Below are 9,695 nucleotides of genomic sequence, written 5' to 3' on the forward strand. Positions count from 1 at the left end.
TAGGTATTTTTTTGGAAGCAGGAAACATGAAAAATTAGCAACTGCCTTCGCCGGGAATCGAAGGACGGACCTCTGGAATACCGGCCCAGTGTGCAGAACCACTACACCACGAAGACACGCTAGGTGTGGTGGTGGTGTATTTAATTATGGCAAAGCACACTAGGACTATCTGCCTAAGGGGAGGGATGTCTTCCTGGAGGACTTTCTAAGGGAAACTGGCTCGTATACACGTTACATGTGTGGAAAACCACGAAAACACCCATGCAGCCAGCCCGTTCGCGGGATTCGAACCTCGGATCGCACTACAAGGGTTCAGCGACTTTACCGCTCGGCCGCTGGTGGGCCGAAGACACGCTAGGAAAGCGGGAGAAATACCTTATATTACTTCTCTTTTTAAAGGCCGACTTTTTTTAAGGGGATCCAATCACTAAATCCTGGGTGTGGATATACCTCATCCAACACTTTTTTAATTCGGGCGCCACTGTAGAGACATTAGGATTTTTTTGGGAAGCCGTAGAGATGAAAAATTAGCAACCCACTTCGCCGTGAATCGAACCACGGACCTCTGAAATACCGGCCCAGCGTGCAGAACTATTACACCACGAAGGCACGCAAGGAAAGCGGGAGAAATACCTCATAAGGAAAATTTTTTTCCTCTAATTACAGGACAGAAAATGTTTTTCAATCGCGCGATCTGTTATTGATATTGAATTACAGTCGTGCGATAATTTCGCAGTAAAGATACATCTCCGATGACTATCCAAGATTCTAGAAACTTTGGTCTTATATAGAGATGGTCGTCTTATAGAAATAATGCTTAATATCAATATTTATTTATATTGGTCACTTTCAGAAGTGGTCGTTTGAGAGGCGATATTCTATATATTTATTTACTGATACTCTCAGATTCCAAAATTTGTTTATATTCTCAGAAATATTGGACGGAAGGTGGTCGTCCCATACATGTAAAATTTTACATTTCATTAAAAATGAATTCGGCATTATTTAACTATTTCCCTATTAATTAATTAATTAGATAAAGAAAAAATTAGGAAATAGTACTGTTTATTACGGAATAATGTAGGAAGTTCTACAGAACTATATTCTTTCGCGTCATTGCACATTGTATCCGGCGAACTACTAGTTCCTCGTATTCTTCCGCAAATCCGTAAACATCTGTCTGATTTGAAAAGAAATCCAAAATGGCTGCGCCATGAGGTTAACTTGTATGGATATTTTTTGTTGCATGAAAGGTAAGTTCAGTTGCAATATTTGTATGTTTACTTTTTTTGCTTTTCGAATTTATGTTATTTATGTCATTTTGACAGTTAAATGTTTCACAGCTTTATGAATTGTTACCATTCTGTCGTGAATTACGTGTATTTCAATGGCTGGCTGTCTTTTCAAATATCTAATTTGCCCTGCTATCCAAATGTTTATGACCGAATTTTTTTTAGTCTAGTTTATGCATTCAGTTTCAAAATAATATGTGTGATCAGATTGCTTATTATTTTATTACAGCAATAAATTTATGTTAAATAGTTTGAACAATTGTATAAAAATAAGCGTTTGCATTGTTTTGTCCAAAATATGTATGGTTGAAACATTATCTTAATCTAGTTTGTAATTCAAGTTTTTTTGGGGGTACTGTTCTGTTATTGGGACCAGAATCGGAAATGTATGAACCTGTGTTCGTAAGTATGTGCATAGATGTGTATATGTAGACACACAAACATACAAATATACAAGCATACATAAATACAATTCTGAACCCGGTCCTGATAACAGAACAGTACCTTTTTCTAATCTATTTTGAATATTTTATAAAAGGATTAAGCATTTTTCAAACTGCATATCATTTTAAGATTCGACTTGCAGGAAGACAAAATATGGTCATTCAATCAAATGCTTATGATTGCTTTTAACATTTTCTCATAAATATTGTTTGCATTTTTATTGTATTTTAGATACTTTAGTTATGTAAAGTAAACATGAGAATATGAATAGCTACCATAATACATGTAGTTTTTCATCGAGCCCATTGTTTTAGAAACCAATGCACCATTATTATATGCTGGCTTATTTTATAGTTATATGCAGTTTAATTTTATGTTCATGTTACTGTAGTATTGTCATTATAATAAAAGTATTGATAATTTTTGTTGAATCTTGCAAGTTGCCTAACATTCAGAATTATTACTACCGAATTTTACTGATAGGTTTTTTTGAGTTGACATAATCTGTCTGATAAATAAAATAAACTGGTGTTATATGCATTTCTCTTGATGTTTCATTGAAAGTGAGATGGAAATATAAATGCTATCCAGAAAAGTGAATTCTTTTTGCCTGAAATAACAAACTGTACTAAATGATTAATGTTTATATCATTTTAGAAATGTCAATATTAAAGTTTCTCCCCCTTCTCTCCTTTGATTTTGAAATAATTTATAATAAAATAATATATGCATAAATGTAATTAATGTAAAGTGTCATTCAATAATATAATTTATTTTTACTGATATTTTTATATTTCTTATCTGGGTTTTCTTTTGGTGTTAGAAGGAGGAAAAGACTGTAATGTTTTAATTAAGGAAATAATTAAAACATTACAGTCTTTTAAATAACACAGTTACAGTAATGCTTATTGAAGCAATCAGTACTGTGTGATTGCCAGTGATTGAATAATGTTAAAATGCATTGTTCATAAGGAAATTTGCTTATCTTTGTGTTATAGATTTTATTTTGACACAAGTTGAAATTTGAATTATTGGAAGCACTTTGAAAACCCGAATTATTTCCTGAATCATTAATCAGGCCAATATATAACATACAAATTGTCAAACAAAATTATTTCTTTGAGCATATTATAAAGAGCTGATTTAATTTTATTATTTGTACAAATTTTAGACAAAAGTAGCATGTAACAGTTAAAGATTTATTGAAGCCTACTTGTTACTTGTGGTAACAAAGAAGTGTGAAAGATATTGCCACATTAGCGAACATGACGATCATTGATGCTTAGTTTAGTAATTTAATAATATATTGAGAAATGCTGGGAACTTTCAGAAGTAGACATTTTGGAAATGATGGGCTTGATAAGAAATTTACATGGTTTTATTATTTATTCTTTAGTTAAGAATGGATTTTAGATGTTCATGTGAAAGAATTCTGTTTAATTATATGTGAAAGAATTGTTAAAGTTTGGCATTTAAAAAAATGAATTAATAATATGCAATTATCTTTTTATTATACATATATTACTATATATTTCTAATGCGCTATGTAAATGTCAGTGCTAAACAATTGAGATACTATTGTCAGGGCAATCTTTTCTTATACATGAAAAATTCTGATACTTTCTTATCATCTGCCCTCACAGCTTCAACTTATGCTAAAACAGCAAGAGTATGCACACGATAATAGCAAACTATGAATATGCATACCACACACATGTATTTACATGCTTTATATTTAATCTTTATTTCTGAATAGTATTCCATTGGATGAAAAATATGTGAATATTGACCCAATGTATATATTTTTGTGTGTGTGCATCCTAAAATTTCTTGTTTCTTATAAAGTGCTTATTTGAATTACTACTTGTGAACAGAGCAGTAGATATGAACCATAAACTAACCATTTTGCCAATTTTCACAGTTTTGCAGATAATCAGAAAGCACCAAAATTTGTAATAATGTTAAGTTTAAATGATGTTCTATACTTTTGTGTTAATTTTTCTATTCTATTAATTCTATTACTGTGTTATCAAACTTTCTGCAGGAATTTCAACTGGTTAAGATGTTATTACCATGTGGAGAAGAATTTGGTTTTCAAGCTAGAAAAAATTGCAGCTCAAGGATTTTGTAGAAGGTCAGTCAAACTGGTTTTAGTTAATTATAATTTAATTTTGGGTGAAGAATTCTCAGATTTATTTATCATAAGTGTCTAAAGGTCTTCTAAATTAAATTCTGCTTGTTTTTGAAATTTTTCATGACATTAATTCTTTGATTATTATTTTTTTTTTTAATTTACTAACTTATATCCAGGCACATAATGTTGCATTTAGTGCCATGCCTTAAATATTGTAAAATGTTAAAATAATACATTTCACTTAAAAATGTGGTTGTGACAGTAAATTTCTGTTACATTTAATCATATCTATAAATATTGGTATACATTATTTTTCAATAATCTGTATATTATTTTGTGCATTTCTTTTACATTTAAGATCTGGCATATGACTTGCTTTTCAAACTGATAACATGGTGTAATAATGTAATCTAATGGTTAAAGTTTACTATGGAATGGGCCAAATTTAATAAATTATTCTTTGATAGAAATTTATTCACGTGTTCAGTGTGTCTCATCTTCTTAAATTGCTAAAGTAAATTTTATGTACTTGCATTTAGGAATTTTGACTGTATCAGTAATTTTAATTCAGTTATTATAACATGCAAGGGAAAAAATTAATTCATAGCTCTGTATTTAAAATTAGTTAATTAAAGTCCTTAATAAAGAGGGACAGAGTTTAATTCAAAAATATGCCACATTAAGGGTTACTTTTTAACCTAATTTAAAATTTTCATTACTTTAACATGTCCAATAATTGTAATTTTAACTCCGATATTGTAATAATATCAAAATTTCTTACTTTTTGATAGGTAATCCAAATGTAAAACAAGAAAAGAAAAAATTAAAATCTAGAAGTATATTTATTTCATACCTCTAACAAATAAAAACAACACAAGCACTTTTTACTGTCTCTCTGCATAGTGTGGCATGTCCCGTAAGACTGAGATTTGTTTGGTCAAATCCATGTTTCAGTTAAAGGAAAATGCATGCACAGTCTTCTGATTTTCCCTTCGATTAAGGATTCTGTATATACTAGCATAAGAAATATATTAGTTAATGCAGTGTTATACATCAATATTTATAGACAATTTATTGTGGCTATGTTTATTATAATTTTGTTCACTGTAATGGCTGGAGTGCCTAAACCATCATGCTGTGTAAACAAAACTCAAATCTTCATCTCTGCATACTGCTCCACTAGTGTTTAAACCACTGAAATGGTGATTATGGTAGAACATCTTTGGTAAAAATTTACTCTACTGTAACCCTTGGCGAATCGTTTCTTTTTTTTTTATATCAAGATCGGCACCAATTTCAAGGTGGCCGCTACCTAAAACCAAAATAAGAAGTCAAAGACATACACAAACTCTGTGTCCATGTAAACATCGACCTATTAAAACAGAGAACTGCACAAACTGGGCATTGTGCACTGCCTTAACTTTGTCCATGTACACATTGATCTATTTTCACTTTAAGAAAATCAGAAAGTTAAAAATATCATAGTTACCAGAAAAAATTCGCCACTGTCTTAACACACAGACAACCAAAAATACACAAATAGAGAGGAATAAGTTACCAAAAATACATATTTCCTAACATAAAAACATTAAACAACAAATCTTCTAACAAAAATTAACACACAGAGACAAAAAATAAATGAAACGTCATTTTTTTAACATACCTTTTTTTTTCACATGCATATGTTTAGGCTTCCCACCACCATCCTCCAGGTAAGCAATTCAATTAAATTTTTCATCTCTTAGTCACCTCAGACATACTCAAACGATGGTATTCACACCAAAATAATAAATAGCATGTTCAAAATACAAGACCATACCACTTCCGTGCAACCAAACACAGCAATTAAAAAGAATGGTAAGAACCAAAAACCTGGGACCGTACAAAAGGTTTACTATTAAAAAAAGTAGCCCAAAACTAAATTTATCACAGCACGTTGGCAATATTTGCAGAAATAACTCCTTTTTATTGACAAATTTCCCCCCCCCCAAAGGCTACTTTCGCCAACATTATCAACATTAGGGTTACCGAAAAACTTATTTGACGCAATGGGCTTCCACATTTCACAAACAACCAATACCACTTTGCAATTTTTTTTCAGACAGAAACCAAGGTGTACCATACAGTAAAGATTAGCCACATCTTCATTTACTACTGTTACAAGTACTTCTTTGGTAAATTTCTGCGTTTAAATTCAAAAGTTTAAAATTGCATTAACATGATCAGATTCAGAGTCATAGCTAGGGTTTTCAGTGCTCAGGGACAACTGAAGATTTCACGCCCCCTACTGCTAGCCAAGGATGGAAAACATTTAATTCTAAAATGTTCTAATATCAGTTTGGCGCCCCTTGGATTCTGCACCCCGGGACAGATGCCCCCCTTGTCCCCCTCTAGCTACGCCCCTGATCAGATTTTATTTTCTGCACGTAGCTAACAATTACTTATGTGTTGTCAGATAAATGTTACCAGATGCAGTTAATTATTTTTTACTTGCCAATCTCATGAGACAAGTTTTCTTTGCTCCTGCAAGACTTTACTTTGTGTTGCAAAATAAATTCATTCTCACTCTTTTTGGACTTGCCTACACATTAAATTTAAAATAGTTTTATGAATAGGTAAGATGTGATTATCATAATTTTGTTTCTCTCTTTATCTTGGCAACTTTATATGTTGATTCAGTATCCAGGTTACCTACCAGTGGCTGATTGATAAAACTGCTCATATATTCAGCTGGTGGTTTGAGTTTATTTTCTGACATAAAAAATTTTAAAAGGCATCCCCCATGTTTATTTTACTATAATCGAAAAATCAAATAATTGCTACTCTGTTTATAGGTACTAAATGTTAAAATATTTTAAATGCTTCCTTTAATTTGCATTCTAATAGTCATTTGTTTAAATTTAATTATGAATTATATTCACATATAGTAATTGTGAGTGTTTTTTTTTTATTTTAGGTGCTGTGAAAGGCAATGACAGATCCAATTTATCAAGAGTTCTTATATACATAAGAATACATGGATATAAGATTGTTTTTCATGAATTCAAATAAAATGTGATAAATTGGATTAATAAAAACTATTTTGAATTTTGAAAAGTGTTTTTCCTCTGTTAATCATAATATAGTGCCATAAATTTCTGAATGTGTTTATTTTTCATCCAAATAAATTTGTCATATTAATAGATATTGCATAATTTAGCATTATTATAAATATTTATTATAGCAGATTTAGCTGAACTACTTTTTTAGTCTCTTTGCAGATGAAGTCACAAAGGTAAGTGGTTAGATATTTTTCTGTATTCCCCATTAAGTAATTTTATCTGGTAAATTACCATTACTTATATACTTAAGGTGAAAGAATAAGCTTTCCTTGAAAATACAAAATTTTGCAGATATTTAAAAAAATTGGTATACATAAAAAAGTTCTTAAATTGCCACATATGCGAAACTGAAAATGTTATATATGAAATAGTTCAGAAATATAAATATTTTAACTATAATTCACTGCATTTGTTATATATAATCACAATTTAAGGTAGCAGTGCTTTTCTCACTGTGATTTCTCATGTATTTTGATTCATAAATCCACGTATTTTGATTTCTCTTTTGAGACCGAATAAAAAATGAACTAAACATTCTCGTTGACATTGAGAGTTGAATAAAAACCTCACCTCAAAACAAAATGAATTAACAAATTTACGGAAAATTTTACATTGCATATATTGAGCAGAAAGAGTAAACTGAATATACTTAATGGAATTAATAATTGATAGAGTTGATAGCAGAATAAAATGCCTTAATTGCATGGTAAACAGTAGATCTTTTGAAGTTTTTCTATGTTGCGTAAAATGCAGATTTAAATTTTTGATATTGATTGTCATATAAATGGCAATTACTGTTTTATTTTGCTCTGAAATGAATGGTTAGTAATAAAATTCTGGATGAGACAACCTTTAACATGCGCTAGAATTTACAAAGTTTAATTTGGTGCTGATTTCAACGGGTAAATTTCATTTTACTGACTTTTGCGTAAAATAATACCAATGAACCATTGCAAATTATTTTCACAACTTTTTTTTTTTAATCTAAAAGGGCTATTAGTTTTGAAATGTGACTTCATATCGTCAGTCGTAAACTTGTTTCGAATTGTGTGAGCAGAAAGAATTTTAGAAGAGCTTCTTGAGTTACCTTTTGAATGATATAAAGAATTGTTAACATAATGTCAAATTTTTACAACTAAATATTAAATATATAAAAAAGCCTGCAGCATTCTCATTTTACGAAAACGTATTTATTTATTCTGAGGATAGGAATTGATTTAGTTTTAAAAATACTATTTATTCCTTTTAACAATTTCCCAATAGTGTCATCAAAAACACTATAAATTCCTTACATGTTTTAAAGAAAGATGATTCATTTATGTAAAGATTATTAAATGGGTAATTTTATTATTCGATTTTTAATACAAATTAACTGAAATTAGAAACTGATTTTGTAAAATAATTTAATTATGAATAATTCAATTTGGGGGCTATTGGATGTTTAAAAATGATCAAAAAAGATTTTTAATATCTTAAAAATAAAAGCAAAATTTTCAGTTTTAATATTTTGTATTAATATTTCATTTTAATTTCCTTGCTCAGTTTTAATATATTCACAAATTCAGATTTAAAAACAAAATAAGTTGTATAAATATTTTCAACATTTCTGATTTTTCCATAGTAACCATAAGAGAACGATTTGAGACTATCTGTGTAAAAAAAAGTAGGTTTTAGATCATCACACCTTCACATACTTTCACTGGAATTTTCCTCTGTATATATACTGGGATGTGACACTAAGCAGTTGAGAGTATGTATTTAAGAGGTTAAAGGGATATTGTAACTAGTGTTTCAAATCCTGATAACATCCCATACGCTGTCGGTGGGACGTAGATAGGATGTCCTAAGGATATACTGGGATGTGACATTAAGCGCTCAGGAGGAAATTGGGATATTACGGGATGTCCTGAGGATGTAGTAAGTAGGATTTTAAATCCTAATAACATCCCATATGCTGTCGATGGGACATAGATAGGATGTTTTTAGGATATAATGGGATGTGCTTAGGAGGTTTGTGGGATGTAGTAAGTAGGAGTTCATATCCTAACAACATCCCGCACGCTGTCGATGGGACTTGTTAGGATGTCCTGAGGATATCCCGGGATGTGACATTAAGCACTCGGGAGGAGGTGTTTAGGAGGTTCGCGGGATATTCCGGGATGTCCTGAGGATGTGCGCATATCCCGCGAGTAACATCCTTGGGATATCCCAAGGATGTTTTTGTGCTATGTGGGAAGCGCTTCCATGGCTTCCTTAGTCGTACCAAGAGTCGCAATGACTGGGCAGTGATCCGAGTCCATATCCTGTATAACCTCTAGGCCGAAAGACAGTGAGATGGTGGAAAGGAAGATGTCAAGTATATCACCCGAATTACCGTTATTGGACAAATAAGTGTGCTCACTCGGCACATGTAAATAAACCGGGTAATTATTTATGAATTCTGACAATTTAATACCGTTGTTATTAGTCCTCCTACAATTCCATTCTTGATTCTTAGCATTTAAGTCACCCGCAAGAATGACCTGCTTGTTGATATCCAATATCTTTGCTAAGTAATCGACATCGAGAATATTCTTCGGAGGATTGTACATAGAGTTAAAATACACATTCCCATAGTGCGGCAGACGGACAGATACAGTGACCAGCTCATGTCCATTAAATCGCTCGTCATTGATCAGGCATGATTGTAGGGAGCTGCGGACAAAAATTGCGACCCCCCACCTC

The 9,695-nt window shown here is 31.4% G+C and overlaps 1 long non-coding RNA gene across 2 annotated transcripts; it reads left to right on the top strand.

Moving 5' to 3' along the window:
• Window positions 1-1,190: 1,190 nt before the first annotated feature.
• LOC146999356 (uncharacterized) lies at window positions 1,191-6,966 on the top strand. Of its 2 annotated transcripts, XR_015042734.1 has the most exons (3): window positions 1,191-1,253; window positions 3,781-3,870; window positions 6,827-6,966. It is a non-coding gene; the product is annotated as an uncharacterized LOC146999356 (long non-coding RNA). The 2 variants fall into 2 exon arrangements; XR_015042733.1 differs by lacking the exon at window positions 1,191-1,253 and having other exon boundaries at window positions 1,276-3,870.
• The last annotated feature ends 2,729 nt before the right edge of the window (window positions 6,967-9,695 follow it).

Source organism: Stegodyphus dumicola, chromosome 1 (genome assembly GCF_044657685.1).
Source record: "Stegodyphus dumicola isolate Sdum_Otavi_A_Nest chromosome 1, ASM4465768v1".
Classification (NCBI taxonomy): Eukaryota; Metazoa; Arthropoda; class Arachnida; order Araneae; family Eresidae; genus Stegodyphus; species Stegodyphus dumicola.